The sequence below is a fragment of the Daphnia pulicaria genome, chromosome 6 (assembly GCF_021234035.1).
Source record: "Daphnia pulicaria isolate SC F1-1A chromosome 6, SC_F0-13Bv2, whole genome shotgun sequence".
NCBI lineage: Eukaryota > Metazoa > Arthropoda > Branchiopoda > Diplostraca > Daphniidae > Daphnia > Daphnia pulicaria.
Window position 1 is genome coordinate 20,331,376 of NC_060918.1, and position 14,020 is coordinate 20,345,395.

The 14,020-nt window shown below is 38.6% G+C and overlaps 1 long non-coding RNA gene and 3 other non-coding genes across 4 annotated transcripts; 1 reads left to right on the forward strand and 3 right to left on the reverse strand.

The window, feature by feature from the left end:
* Window positions 1–330: 330 nt before the first annotated feature.
* On the reverse strand, window positions 331–459 carry Trnai-uau. Its single transcript has 2 exons — window positions 422–459; window positions 331–366 (listed from the first exon to the last, which is right to left on the reverse strand). It is a non-coding gene; the product is annotated as a tRNA-Ile (tRNA).
* Window positions 460–1,102: 643 nt separating this feature from the next.
* On the reverse strand, window positions 1,103–1,215 carry Trnai-uau. Its single transcript has 2 exons — window positions 1,178–1,215; window positions 1,103–1,138 (listed from the first exon to the last, which is right to left on the reverse strand). It is a non-coding gene; the product is annotated as a tRNA-Ile (tRNA).
* Window positions 1,216–2,571: 1,356 nt separating this feature from the next.
* Window positions 2,572–2,684, reverse strand: Trnai-uau. The gene is made up of 2 exons: window positions 2,647–2,684; window positions 2,572–2,607 (listed from the first exon to the last, which is right to left on the reverse strand). It is a non-coding gene; the product is annotated as a tRNA-Ile (tRNA).
* A 648-nt stretch (window positions 2,685–3,332) lies between these two features.
* On the forward strand, window positions 3,333–4,555 carry LOC124344376. The gene is made up of 3 exons (XR_006919714.1): window positions 3,333–3,992; window positions 4,083–4,213; window positions 4,321–4,555. It is a non-coding gene; the product is annotated as an uncharacterized LOC124344376 (long non-coding RNA).
* The last annotated feature ends 9,465 nt before the right edge of the window (window positions 4,556–14,020 follow it).

Here is a 14,020-nt window from a genome sequence, read left to right on the forward strand (position 1 = left end):
GAAAAAGAGGAGTATCCCCTGCAGTACCGTTTTGGCCTTGGGACCATTGAGCTACCACTGGAGGCGCTGCGGAGCACTTTCTGAATGAGAATCCACCTAATTCCGCGAAGTTATCTTCTCGAATATGGTTTATTTTTTATTCTTCGATTTCCAAAGTCTTTCTGCACCCTTATATTCATTGCTTGTTGTATTAGTCGTTTTTACAATATAACATGAGGCAGTTATCAAATCTACTGCATTACATCAGTTCAACATGATTCTGTGAAGCACTTTTTCAATGGGCGTTTATATTATCCAATTTTCCACCCAATCCAGTTCTAATAAAATGACTTCTCCAGGCGAGGCTCGAACTCGCGACCTCGGCATTACTTTCTATCCATTCCATCAGTTATAGTAGTTCCAAGCGAATAAGTCACTGTTATATAAGTACCATGCGCTAACCAACTGCGCCACTGGAGACCAATTGAAATAATTTCATGACACTACAAATAATATGAGAAGATGACTATAAACGACGATACTTAATCGGCTTATTCGAAACTAAATATGATGATGGCTGTTGCCAACTATAATACCGGAGGCAATAGTTAAACAAAAATAAAATAAACTTCCAAGTGCCAACGTGAGTTGCGCAGCGTTGAGCAGCGAGAGAATATTTTAAACGCATAGGGCCTATCCTATAAGACGCCACGGGTTAGTGGCAAGTAGGGTCATAGGGTGTAACCGTTTGCTGTCGCAAGTTAGAAAATTTTTTTCTGTATATTCCGAGGGATCTGAAAGGAAAGAAATCCGAAATATCTATAGTGAAAGTATACACTTGAATCAAATGAATTCGGGAACTAAACTGAATGGGATAAATGTGAAATAGTGGTTTTACTCTACACTCATAGAGATGTAGAGTTCAGTCTTCAGTGTAGTTATCAACTTTATCATATGTTATTCTGTCAGACAATTCTTATGGACATTTATTTCAAATTCAATACACACTTACTAGCCAATCGGTACGATATCATTTTTTTTCGTCTGTATGCGTAACAGCGAATTATGTAGCAGTAAAAGGAAACTAGGGAAAATTTTAGGTTTGAAATTTCATTAAATCAAATTCTCCAGGCGAGGCTCGAACTCGCGACCTCGGCATTGCTTTTTATGAATATCATTAGCGAGTAAGACACTGTTATATAAGTACCATGCGCTAACCAACTGCGCCACTGGAGACAGACTTTGGACACAACTAATGAAAATATCACAATAAACGACGATACTAATCGGCTTACTTGTGACTACGATTGTGTACTCGGCTATTGACTGTTGCCACCTAAAATAGTGAAGGCATTAATTAAAACAAAAATTAAATAAGCTAATGGAAATGTGAGTTGCGCAGCGAGAGAATATTTTAAGTTTAAACGCATCTCCTAAGACGTCACTGTTCAGTGTCGGTGTAACCGTTAGCTGTTGCAAGTTAGAAATGTGTTTTCTGTATATTTCGAGGGATCTTTTGAAAAATCTATAAGGAAAGTAGCCTATACACTTGAGTCGATCCAAAACTGAATGAGATAAATTTGTAATGAATGTTATGCTCTAGCCTACACCCCCAGGGATGTAGAGTTCAGTGTAGTACAAAAACCGACATCAACAACATTATCTTTTGTTATTCTGTGAGTATTTTTGATCAAAAACTTTATCCTTCAGTTCTCTAACCAATTCACTTAAATGGATTGCGCTTGCGCGCAAGAAAAAGGGGAAATAAGGTTAGGCTATTAGGTAACACCTTGCGTTAACCAGCAATGCGCATATTTGAATGTTTAACGTCGAATGGGTTGTCACCATTTTCATGGAGACGAACATACATGACTTTTGGGAAGGAATACTACAATCACTCGTCACATCCTTCCAAATCCTGATGTTTGGCAATGCCTCGACGATAATTTACAAATATTAGTGTCGACGGGATAAACTCAAAGTCTCAAACTGCACTGTCAGTCTGTCACCATCACACAATTTTCAACAATCAACGATTTTATGTCGAGCAAAACCGCAACACGTAAGTTGAATGCCGTTTCTTGTTAAATATATGTATGATTCATCTCGCACTTTTGTTTAAAATACGAATTTTAATAATTATATAACATGCCCATCAATCTCAGTACCGTCAAGTACGGAGCGTGGAACAATGGCAGCTCTACACTTATCATGAAGAAAAAAAGGAGAGTAACATACCCAATAGAGCTTTTTGACGATTGGGGCTATAACCAGGGGAGGCGCTGCAGAGAACTTTTTGAATGGGACTCCATCACCTAATTTCGGCGTTCATAAATTGTGTAACGCGTTTTTTTTTTAAACGACAAAATATTAAAAAAAAACAGCTTCAAACAACCGATTTATTTGTTTGACGACTAAGAATATCGGTTCGCATCAGTGAGAAATTTCGGTTATTTACTTGAATCTTGAACTCCACTCCCCTATCACAATCGGTAACATTTCGTTCGACCCCCTTAACGTCTAACAAATAAGATTGCCATCACCGATAGGACTGTTGTGTGAAAATTTCACCCGTAATTCTTAGTAAATAATTTCTCCAGGCGAGGCTCGAACTCGCGACCTCGGCATTACTTTTTATGAATATCAGTAGCGAATAAGACACTGTTATATAAGCACCATGCGCTAACCAACTGCGCCACTGGAGACACTTTCATGAAGCATATAGGCTAATAAATAAAAAATAATAACGGCGATACAAATCGGCTTAATTGAAACTATGATTATGTTGCCAAGTATAATACCGAAGGCAATAATTAAGAAGAGAAAATGGCAACGTGAATTGCGCAGCGAGATAATATTTAAACGCATCTCCAAAGACGCAACGGGTCAGTGTCGGGTGTAACCGGTTCTTATAATGGTTTGCCGGTTGCTGTCGCAAAGTTAGAAGTTGGTTTTCTATATCCCTCTAGATCTTTGGAAAGATTTTCAAGGAAAATATACAGTGGAATCAAACCCATTCAGATACTAAACCGAATGGGATAAATTTGAAGTGAAAAATATAGGAAACTTGAAAACCGCACCTTAGCGAGCTAGCCACATGATATAATTGATACATATTTTGCACGTGAATGTCTACATTCTACTCAATTTTCAAATGCATGATTCTTAAACCCTGATATATCTGGGCGCATGTTATCATAACGCAGATTATACAGTATATTCGTTAATAGCAGTGGTAGGCTATACTCAAGTTATATGAAACGGTTGGGTTCGTATGGGTTTTGAGCTTGGTAATCATAAAGGCCAGCAATAAAAGTCAGACGAAAAGTGAGATAAAGTTGACCCCATTGACTTTTTGTCATGAATTCTTGGTAGTGTATAAGCAAAGGGCCAACTGAGGCTTCCATTTTTTTTAAACTTGTCATTTGCACTCGATATGAGATTTAAAGCTGAGCCATCAAGTTAGATCCAGTTTAATACAACTGATTGGGGATAGGCTATCTATGTAAAATTGTTGAACTTGAAGATCCGTGTTCAGCTGCTGCATCAGATGCAAATCAGAACTGATCAAAAGCACTCGACTTTCTTATTGCATGCCCGCAGTCGTTCTACGGGAATATCATTAAAATTTCTACGGTAAAATCTGAAATGGTAAACAATATTTTTTTCATCACAAGCAGTTCAACCGAGATTAATCGGCTTGAATATTGCGTGCTTTCAGCCAGCATGATAAAAACATTTTGGGTTTATTGCGCAGCAAGATAAGAAACATCGAAATCCAGTTGATAATATGAAGCGTCCATTCGAGACGAATCGGTTGTTGCAGCGAAGTCAGACCCAAGGAGATTGTTCTCTTTCAATAAGTCACTTTTTGGTACTGTTTAGGACTGCGTGTATACTTCTTTTCTTACGTAGCACACAACACGCAGCATCCTTATCTGATCAATAGTAACATACAACAACATAGGCCTATTCATTTCACTGATTTGAATTGAATTTATTTTCCATTATGGGTAAGTAAACAATACGATTTGAATAACTTTTAATTGAAAAAAATACATCGTAAAATACAATTGCATGAAATTTCTTTGATTCTATGCTAGTTGCTGTCACTTATTTGGACCTTGCCTTTTACGTTTTTTTCTTATTATTGGGCGTACTAATCTTCACTGTCATAAGTCGAAATCGATAGAACTGCCTCATCACAGCAACCGATGTCAAAAAAAAGAAAAAAGTAATACTGAAGTTGCTATTATTTATTAATCGATTTTCTTTTAACATGAATATGAATAAAATCATGAAATCGCGTTTAATAACGATGCCATCAAATATATATTATAGATGTTTTCACCGGCACAGTTTTGGGCGAGAGATACGGCGATAAGGCAGGAGTGAAGAAGTGTGCCTATACATGGCGACTAGACGGGAAAATACACAAAATTCATCTCGCCGCATCGCCTACAATTTCCAGTGAACGACAAGACATTCCGTCATAATATATTAGAATATTAGAAACAATGGCCATGTACAAAATAGTAAAAGTTGAGTAAATAAAAAATTCAGTTCAGACCTTTAATTCGTTACTAAATGTTATCTAGGATCATGGATGTAATTGTATTTGATTTGATAGAACCCGTCCCAGTTACTTTCCATGAATATCATTAGCGAATAAGACACTGTTGTATAAGTAGCTACCATGCGCTAACCAACTGCGCCACTGGAGACATGCTAACATGAAGCATATAGGCTAATGAATAAAAAAATATAAAGGCTTCATTGAAACTATGATTGTGTTGCCAAGTATCAAACCGAAGGCAATCGTTAAGAAAAAAAAATGGCAACGTGAATTGCGCAGCGAGATAATATTTCAACGCATCTCCAAAGAGGAAACGGTTCAGTGTCCGGTGTAACCATTGGCTGATTTTCGGGTTGTTGTTGCGCAAGTTTTAGAAATTTTGTTTTCTATATCGTCTTTCGAGGGTTTTTTTTATTTTTAAATTTTAATTCGCGCTCGATATCAGATTTAATCTGAACCATCAAGTTAGATCCGGGTTTGCGGTTGATTTGGGATCTATAACATTGTTGAACTATTAGAAGATCCGTGTTAAGCTGTAGATGGAATTCGTCAAAACTGATCAAAATCGACTTTCTTACACACCCGCAATCCACGTAAATATCATAAACTTTACCTATGGTAAAACATGAAATGGTTTAAAATCTTTTCACAGCAGTTCAACCGAGATTAATCGGCTTGTGACCAATGCGAGCTCTCAGCCATGATATAACAAATTTTGGAGTCAATTGCGCAGCAACGAGGGCAAAAATTTTACATTGTTTGCGCAGCGAAGTGAGCCGCCAAAACAGTGAATGGGCGACGATTAGCGCTAAGATAGCGAACGGACTCACGATAAGCGCTAATATAATGTGCGCTACTCGTCCATTCGCCACAATAAATTTTCTTCTCGATACCGATAAAATTAACGAAGCGCTTGCGCGTCTCATAAAATGCTGCGATGAAATGAATTGCGCTAAATAGGCTAAAAAAGCGTATCACGCGCAAGTAAATTGCAAATACAATGCTATCGCAATGCGCTTTTAATTAGAGCTAGATCTAGGGTGACATATTTGTTTGAATTATTTTTCGCGCAATGAGCCGCTCAAAAAAGCGAACGGGCGATTGCGCTAACATAGCTGACGGACCAGCGATAAGCGCTCAAATTATTTAAGCGCTTGCGCGTTTTTTTATTAATGACTAAATGAAATGCTCAAAATTTTGCGCAACGCGCGCAAGTATTTCCCGTTTATAGTAGATGAGAGTTGTAAGGGTTGGCACAATTTTTAAAATTTTCTCTCCCATTTCCCTCCATCAATACCTTTTTCAAATCTTTTTGTCTTAAAAAAAGCAAACATTCTTTCATCTAGAACGTATTTTTTGAAAATTTTATTAGTTACAAGTCCAGCGTTATTAAAGTTATAAAACGAAAAAAAATTACGCATTACGCCACTACAACGTGGTTAGTTGGTTGTCCCTGTAATTCTAATGGGAGAACAGCCGAAACGGGGGTTGATTTGAAACCTCGATTTTGATCAAAAAAATCATAATAACAACGATTTATTTTTTCAGGTTGAATTATATAAATCTCTTGGTTAGTTTTTAATATCCATAAGTAATTTGATCTAATTCAAAAATTCAGTTATTCACAGCAATGGCAATTATCCATAAGCCAAATAGCCCCACGTTGAAAGGCAGAAATAGCCCCAACAGGGGTGTCTACACAAAATATATTTTAAGCCACTGTAATTTAGTTTTCTGTTTACGCCTTAACATATAGTCAATAGGGGATAAAATTCTCTATTAAACTAGTATTTTTAATTTTTTCTATCATTATTCCAAAAGAAATTATTTGAAAAACCTGTTTGAAAAATCTTACATCAGAAAAGTAAAAAAAGTGTTTTTACTTTATATCTTCAGAACGGCTAGTTCTATATTCTTGAAATTTCAAGTATTAGTGCGCATAATAATGATGCACACATGGTCAAAAGCTTTTTTTTTTCAATTTAATACAGAGCTAAATAATTAGAATAGAGCGACCTGCCGCAAGGCCTTTAAGCCCCACTCTCCCCTACTGGATTCAAACTGACTATAAATATGGTTGGAGATGTGGCCTGAAGTTATTATTTTGACCGCTAAGCGGCTGCCGTTTTTAACAACTTCCCAGTTTTATATTGAACTTTTTGGAGGTTTAATTTTATATAAAACTTTTTTTAGTTTTAATACAATTTTTTTGGTTTTTGTATTAAACTCTTTTGGGTTTATCTATAACACTATTTACCAGTTTTTATATTGCATTTATTTAGTTTTATACAGTCCCCTCCATAAGTATGGGATCACCCCACGCCGTTCCATAAGGCGGCGTGTATTTTTCTAGTTGGTTTTTCGGGTGGCAAAAAGTGAAAAAAATGACATAAATTCACAAAACTTGGAATTTATGACATTTAATCTCTTTTGTTTTGTCTGAATTTTTTTCAGATTTTTTCGTTCATGGGTTCGGCCTCTAAAAGTGGCTCCAAAAGTATCGGATCACTCCGACGCCCACCGTGTTATCTTATGGCCCAAACTTGTTTTTCATATCGATTTTTATATATTTAATTTTCTAGAAGGAATTTTTATTTTCAAACCATGTATACAATACCCTTTCATAAATTAACTGTGAGTTTTTCATGATGATCTGAATAATTTTCGAATTTTCCCGGATTTATTCGTTTCCCGAGTTTCTGAAATCAGAGACTGCAGAAGACTTCATTTACGGTTTACAACCTCTATCAGCTGGCGTAGGCCAGAAAATTAGTGTCGTTTCTATACACCACTGGTGCTCTGCTTCTTTTTTTTACTTAAAAAGATAAAAAGACAAATTCATCAATATACCTTCATATCATACAATACATCATACATACAATCATAAACATTTATTTCGTCATCATCCGAAGTATCTGTTTCATATTTAACATCAAAATCTAACTCTTCCAAAAAAATCAGGAGGAAGGTTTAACACAGACGTTAAGCTTATATCAAATTTTAACAAGGCTTCACATGTCCAACTTTTGGTTTTAGACCAAGTTTTAACTTGATTCGGATGACGATCTTGCTGCCGGCGCAGATTTCTTTTCCAGTTTCCGACGACTTTTAGAGGTCGATGGACGTTTCCGGTTAGCAGATGTGGTGTTACTTTGGGTGGTGTCAGAGACATTTCGTTTTGGCTGTGCAGGTGATTCTTAGTTGGAATGCAGGTTGCGGCATTTTTAGTACCGCAATTCCAATCAGGTAATCAGAATTGCGGTTTTCACGGAAAGCTGTCAAATTTTAAAAGTGCAAAAAATTGTAAATGGTGGTGAATGAAACATTTTTGGCTGCATAACTTTGTTACAACAAGAAAAGTGGCCTAAAGTTACTTACATTTTTTAACGTGAAATGGCGACTCCTGCAGCATCCGACTCTCTTTCGCCAAAGGAATGACGTAGAAAACCTTAACTTTGCTAGACAGTTTCTAAGTGCTCGTATCCGCTATCACCCCATACCAGTTGTTTCTCTTCAATTCGTCGTATAAATACATGTAGTTTCCAATTTAAGCAACGTCAGATGGAGTAATTTGAATAGCAACCACTTTGTATGCCAACGACGACATTACGTTATTCAAGCAGGGCCCAACTTCTGCGGGTGAGCTAGTCCTCTTCGTTGTCAACGATTCAGGCATTTCTTTTTTATTAAGCACAAAACAAGTGTTATACTTAAGAAACAAATGAAAAATCAAGTTAGGATTATGCAGATATGTCTAATTAGTAAACTTACAAGTAAATTCCTTTGGCATTAAGTGGTCAATTTAACTTAATGAAACTTACCGGACATTGGTCCCGTTCCAACCTACAGTAATTTCTTCAGAAAACCCGATTTCCACAATCTGCAGGCAAGCTGATTCTTTGTAGCTTCGCGTAAGTTTTCCTTAACTTCGTTACAGGTTCTTTTGGCGTAGTTAGTTGCTTTAGGTGTAGAAGAGCATTTAGGAGTGTCCTTTAGAAACGCAGGTTTTTCTAAAAAAACTCCAAAGCAAAGACTGCAAATGAGCAACGGGGCTTTGCGGACTTGAGCCAAACAATCAAGATGAATAAACAAAATAGTGATCAGTGAATGCGTATACATTTAATATTAATTTCAAGTCCTACCTCCGATGATGTTGCGATCCATCCATTTCAGTATTTCCTTTTCGGATTCCATCTCGAATTCTAAACTAACATGATCTAAAAATAATCTATTGATTAGATGAAAGAAAAGAACAAAATGAATAAAATAACTTTACCGATGTAATTGGGCTCTTCATTTAAACTGACGGAAGCAGAGGCAATTCCATTCTTGTCATCCATTTCTTTGATTGCAATTTAGGGAAATAAATGTTGTTTGTTGATTAAAGGGGGTTAATGGCGTGGAATCTGCTCCACCATTTTTTTCCAAATTCAATTTTGAGACTGCATCAACTGGCGAGTTCTTGGCCGTAGCAGTTGAGTTTAACACCACGTCCTCAGTCGGAATCGTTTCTGTCATGGTGCTCGCATCCAGGTTGGTACCAGTTTGCGTCTGCGTCTGCGTAGACATCGACGGCTCGTGTTCCTTATGATTTATTTATAAATGATTTTGTTGATTTTGAAAAAAAAATTGGGGAAAATTTTTTTAAATGTTCATACTTTGATTTTCCATGGCATCAACTGCATGCATGCAATAGCGTATCTTGCACTGTTGACTACATGAAATTGAAAAAAAAATTAAGTTTTAAAGATGCAGAATACAATCATTGCATTTTACCTTCGTGTTCAATGTTCTTGTTTAAGTAATTGCGGCACAATTCACGCAATGTTTTCCGTGTTGCTATAGCTGGCAGGCAGGAGAGAAACACGACACTGGTGTCCACAACTGTGTCGTGTATTATCTAAAACGATCATAATTGAAATGAATAAGGGACAAACAGGAAATGACATATATATGAATTTTACCCGCAAGGCCAATAAGGCGTAGTGGACACCATGTCCGATAAGGATGGTTTTGTCACATATTAGTTCAATCAACTTTTGCTGGACGTCTCCAAAGAATAAATATAAATATGTAAACAATACAAATGAAATATTTATTGTATATATAAAAAAAGACGAAAGGAAAGTTTACCTGATGGTCGGTTCCACGTTTAGCAAATCAAAAATGGATATTCCAATGATTCGCGTGTCGAAGTGAATGTCGGGGTTTTCCGGCCTAACGTACGTCTCCTAGACTTTTTTGCAATTGGATGAGATCACGATGATTCGCATGATTGCAGGTCCAGAAGTCGTCAGGCAATAATCGCAATGTGAAGCGTAAACGGGGTAAATGCCGTCGTGATGCGTCCTTCTGGCCATCGTCCGCACAAATCCTTCTATGTTGATGAGACTTCCGGAATCAATCAAGTGCGGCTTGCCATCGGAAATGGTCTCGTCCCTAACACAAATTTTTGAAGAAAAATTTACAACTACTGTCGTAAAATTGTATGACTACAATGTCAACTCAACTGTTTTCCTACCAGTCCTCCCACAATTTCCATTGTGCGGAATAACAATGATGCATCGACAATGGCTTGGCCACTGTCATCTGAAGCCGGGCTTCCCAGTTTTATGTTGTTCCACAAGCGTGAGGACACGCTTTACCATTTTTTGGTATAGCATTGAACCTGCCGATAAAAATTGAACTTAAGAAAGAAAAATTAGGGTAGAAATTAAATTAAGTACTAAACGAACCGTTACATTGAGCCGCAATACGACACAAGGTTTCGTGAATGCCGGTTGTATATAAGTCCACAGCAACATCTAAATCACTTTCACCTATAAAAGCATCAAAAATTAATACAACACTTAGTTTTTACAAAAAAAAATTGATTTAGTTTAGTAAATTCCTTCGCGGACCAGAAAATCCCTTGAAAGTCGCTCGAGACGAGCGATCCGCCACTTTTCCTTGCCATCTCCTTGATATTTTTTAAACAACTTGTGTGATTCAATATTCTTGGGTTGCTACTTTTCTCCAGCAGTTTAGTCTCCGTTTGCCTAAATCATTTTAGTTGTCAAATCAATTAATTAATCCTTTTTTTGTGCGTACTAATGGATTTTGACTTTTGTTTGCAGGACTAGTCAGATCCAGTTTTGGCCGTTGCAGTCAACCACGGCCCGAACCGCTCAGCCCTGATACCATTTATCAAAATCATCTGTATTTCCATCTATATACCGATGACCTTTTCGATTTTCTTGACAGTTTCGCGCATCGGCAGTTAAAGGACTGTTGTTATCCATTGTGGAATTGACTGTACAGTGAAACTTTTCTTTCCCTATTCTGAATTTGTTAAAAGGGGGTTCTGTTTTGGTTTGCCAGGCGGACATCAGCCGGCCACTTCCACGAGTTCTTGACTATCACTCTGTCGACTGCGGTAGTCGCAATGGTTGGTTATATTTTTCACAGTTTCCATATTGAGTTTTAAAACGCAAACCAGCATCCAGCAATCACCAACATTTTTTTCTCATTTTGCCATCAAAAGAACCAGAAATATTTATAAGGTTGCAAAGCCAATTTCTCGTTGTTCAGACAATTTTCAAACTATAACGAATTGGCACAAACTTTTAAACTATGTTTTTCTGTGTGTATATTTTGTTTCGAGTGTGACAGGACGCAGAAGTTCTGATGCAGAGCAGCCTTCCAGCGGATGAATCACGTGATGCAACGCTTTCCAGCTGGATTGTGACCCCATAATCTCTTCCAGCACTCATGCACCGACATTTCTCTTTACAACTCTTGATACTACAAAAGGTAGGACTGATTTCCATGACTTATTTTTTCTTCTTTTCGAAGAGATGTTAAGAGACCGGAAAAGTATCGAGTATTTCCGACTGTTCATTGTGGGTGGGTTATACAAAGGATTTTCAATACGCGTCCAACACTTGAGGAGTCAAAAAATAATATGGAGAGACCAAGAAAAATGAGAAAAACACGCAGCCGTCGATGGAGACACCAACCGGACAAAATGGTGCCTTCAAAAATTTAATAGCTGCTGATTGAGTGGCTTTATCGTCGTCGTGTGCGCATTTAATGCCCTCGCTCGCGTCTCGACTCACACACCTCGTCGTCCAGCACAAGACGCTGATGCCAAATTTGAAAATAGGCACGACAATAATACCAGCGCTCCAATGAAATTTCCTTTTGCTTGGGTTGTTGGGTTGGTATGCAAGTTAAATATATTCCGAAAGAAGAAAAGTCACCACTTAGAAGTGAGTCGCCTAACAAGAGATAATGGAGCACACACACAGTGTAGACCGTTCGAATCGTGAAAAGGGTGGCCAGGAGTGGGTGGGAATTTGTTTGTACGTTTTGTTGGGGGATGCAATCGGGATCAGATAGAATGAGAAATCTAAGAGATAGATGTATATCTATTCTAGCTGTGCCGCACAGTCTAGAAAAATCAGCCGAGTATAAGGGGTGGATTGTTCATCGTGGTTGATGGGCGACGGATCATGTCTTTCAGTTGTCTAGTGAATTTCTCGGCGGTCTCGGGCATCCGTCAATGTTTTTTCCTTTTTTTTTACCACCACCGGATGCGGCCCATTCTGTTCTTCCGGATGCTTCATCTTTTTTTCCCTTTTCTCCTATTTGGCGGCTTGGCGTGTCATGGAAATTCCTTTTCGACATTTGGTTGATCTCCTCTTTTTATGGACGGACGTATATATACTCTTTTTATGGCGAGTAGGATTCTATCGCCATCACCCAAGAAAACGTGGCACGGGATGGAGTTGGGAACGGCACCCGCCAAGCCGGCCCGATGGCATATCAAACGAACGGAAAACGATGGCTCTGTCGCGTGCGATGCAACGTCAGCCGGTAGTCGGCCAAAGGGATATACGTGATGGGTAGGTAACTGCCGTTGAACGAGCTCTCGTAGTCCCCGACGCTTGTTGTTGGTGGACTGTTGACGTCGCAAACTGCCACTGAACGCGAATGACACCGAGTGCAAGTGGAAATACCGTAGGACTATTGTCCTGTTTTGTCGATGGCCTTGGAATAAGCGGGGAGACCGTCCACGACGACGTCGACGTGGAGTGAAATGGTGTCGAACACCCCGCGATTGCAACCGTGATGTCGTTAGAGCTGCCAGACTTCGACATGCTAAAAAGTTGCTTCCCGACCGTTGGGAACCAAAAAAAGAGCCCAAGTGGAAAGATAAGATTGAAGTTTGGTTGGGTTGTTGCGGGAAGGGGGGGGGGGGGCACCGGATGATGTATTACAAACACGTATACGAAGAGTAGAGGTTTTCCGAGCGCGGGCCTAATAGCTCCGTACAGTTTTTGAAGGTTGCATATGGATTATAAAATCTGCCAAATTTCAATACTATACTAGCATGTGTCGCATTATGTCGTGCCATCCAGATGATACGGAACGTCTATAACTATTCGATCCCCATATTTATACTTTCCAGGAAAAATCCTCCGTTTCTGTCAGAATAATCCGGTTGAGAAATTTGATTTAATTTAGAAGAAAAAACAAAACAACCTTGGTGGAATAAGAGGAAGCCTTGACAGCATCGAACACCTTTGCCAGCTTTTCGCCTACGCTATTTCATCACTATCAATTAGTTGGAAACCCAATTTTCCTATAGCTTTCTAAGAACCACAACTACAAAAGTCAACAAGTGAATAATTTTTCCTTTATATTTCGCGTTCACGTGGTTTTCTCTATTTGTTATGTGGCGAAGTTAATCATTAAACAGATCACTACTTAACAACATGGTTCCTAAGCTCCCCTATATATCCTGCGCACATTTAGCACAAGACTGTGATCCGATACATAAGCATCGAATCCTCATAGGTAAACTGTGCAAACACCACCGTGTTCGATGAACAGTGTGTGTGTGTGTTGCGGTGACAGCGAGTGGTGCGATGAACAGATATGGCGTGGATGAAGGTCACGAAAACGCTCCAAGGAAATGAGAACCCGGCCGATTTTCTCCTGGCTTTATTATGGACGCCCTGGATGCGATTGGCCGTAGTTGCAACTGTTCTGGTGCGTGTGCCCAAGTCACCTGAAACCACCATCAAGTCCGTCGTCGCTGGCTCTCGATGGCTCCTTTTTCTATGTCATCCTGCAATTGAATTCCGGATGCAAATTTGAATAAAATTGTTCTAACGCGTTTTCCCAAATCATCTGACACCGCCATTAAGTCCGTCGTAGCTGGCTCTTCTTGGCTCTTTTTTCTATGCCGTTCTGCAAAAAAATTCACCACCTCGAAAATTTTTAAATTTTAGGGGGAAGATTTTTCTATCCCACCTTGTTGAAGTATCGTCTGATTTTCGTTTTGTTTCAAATTTCAATTCCGTTGTTAAGCAGATGACAGACGCCACACGCAAAAAAAGCGCCAAGAGGGACCTGCCGCCACACCGGCACCTCCTGGTTAATTAATAAATAATTAATTTATTGAAAATTAAGTTCTAG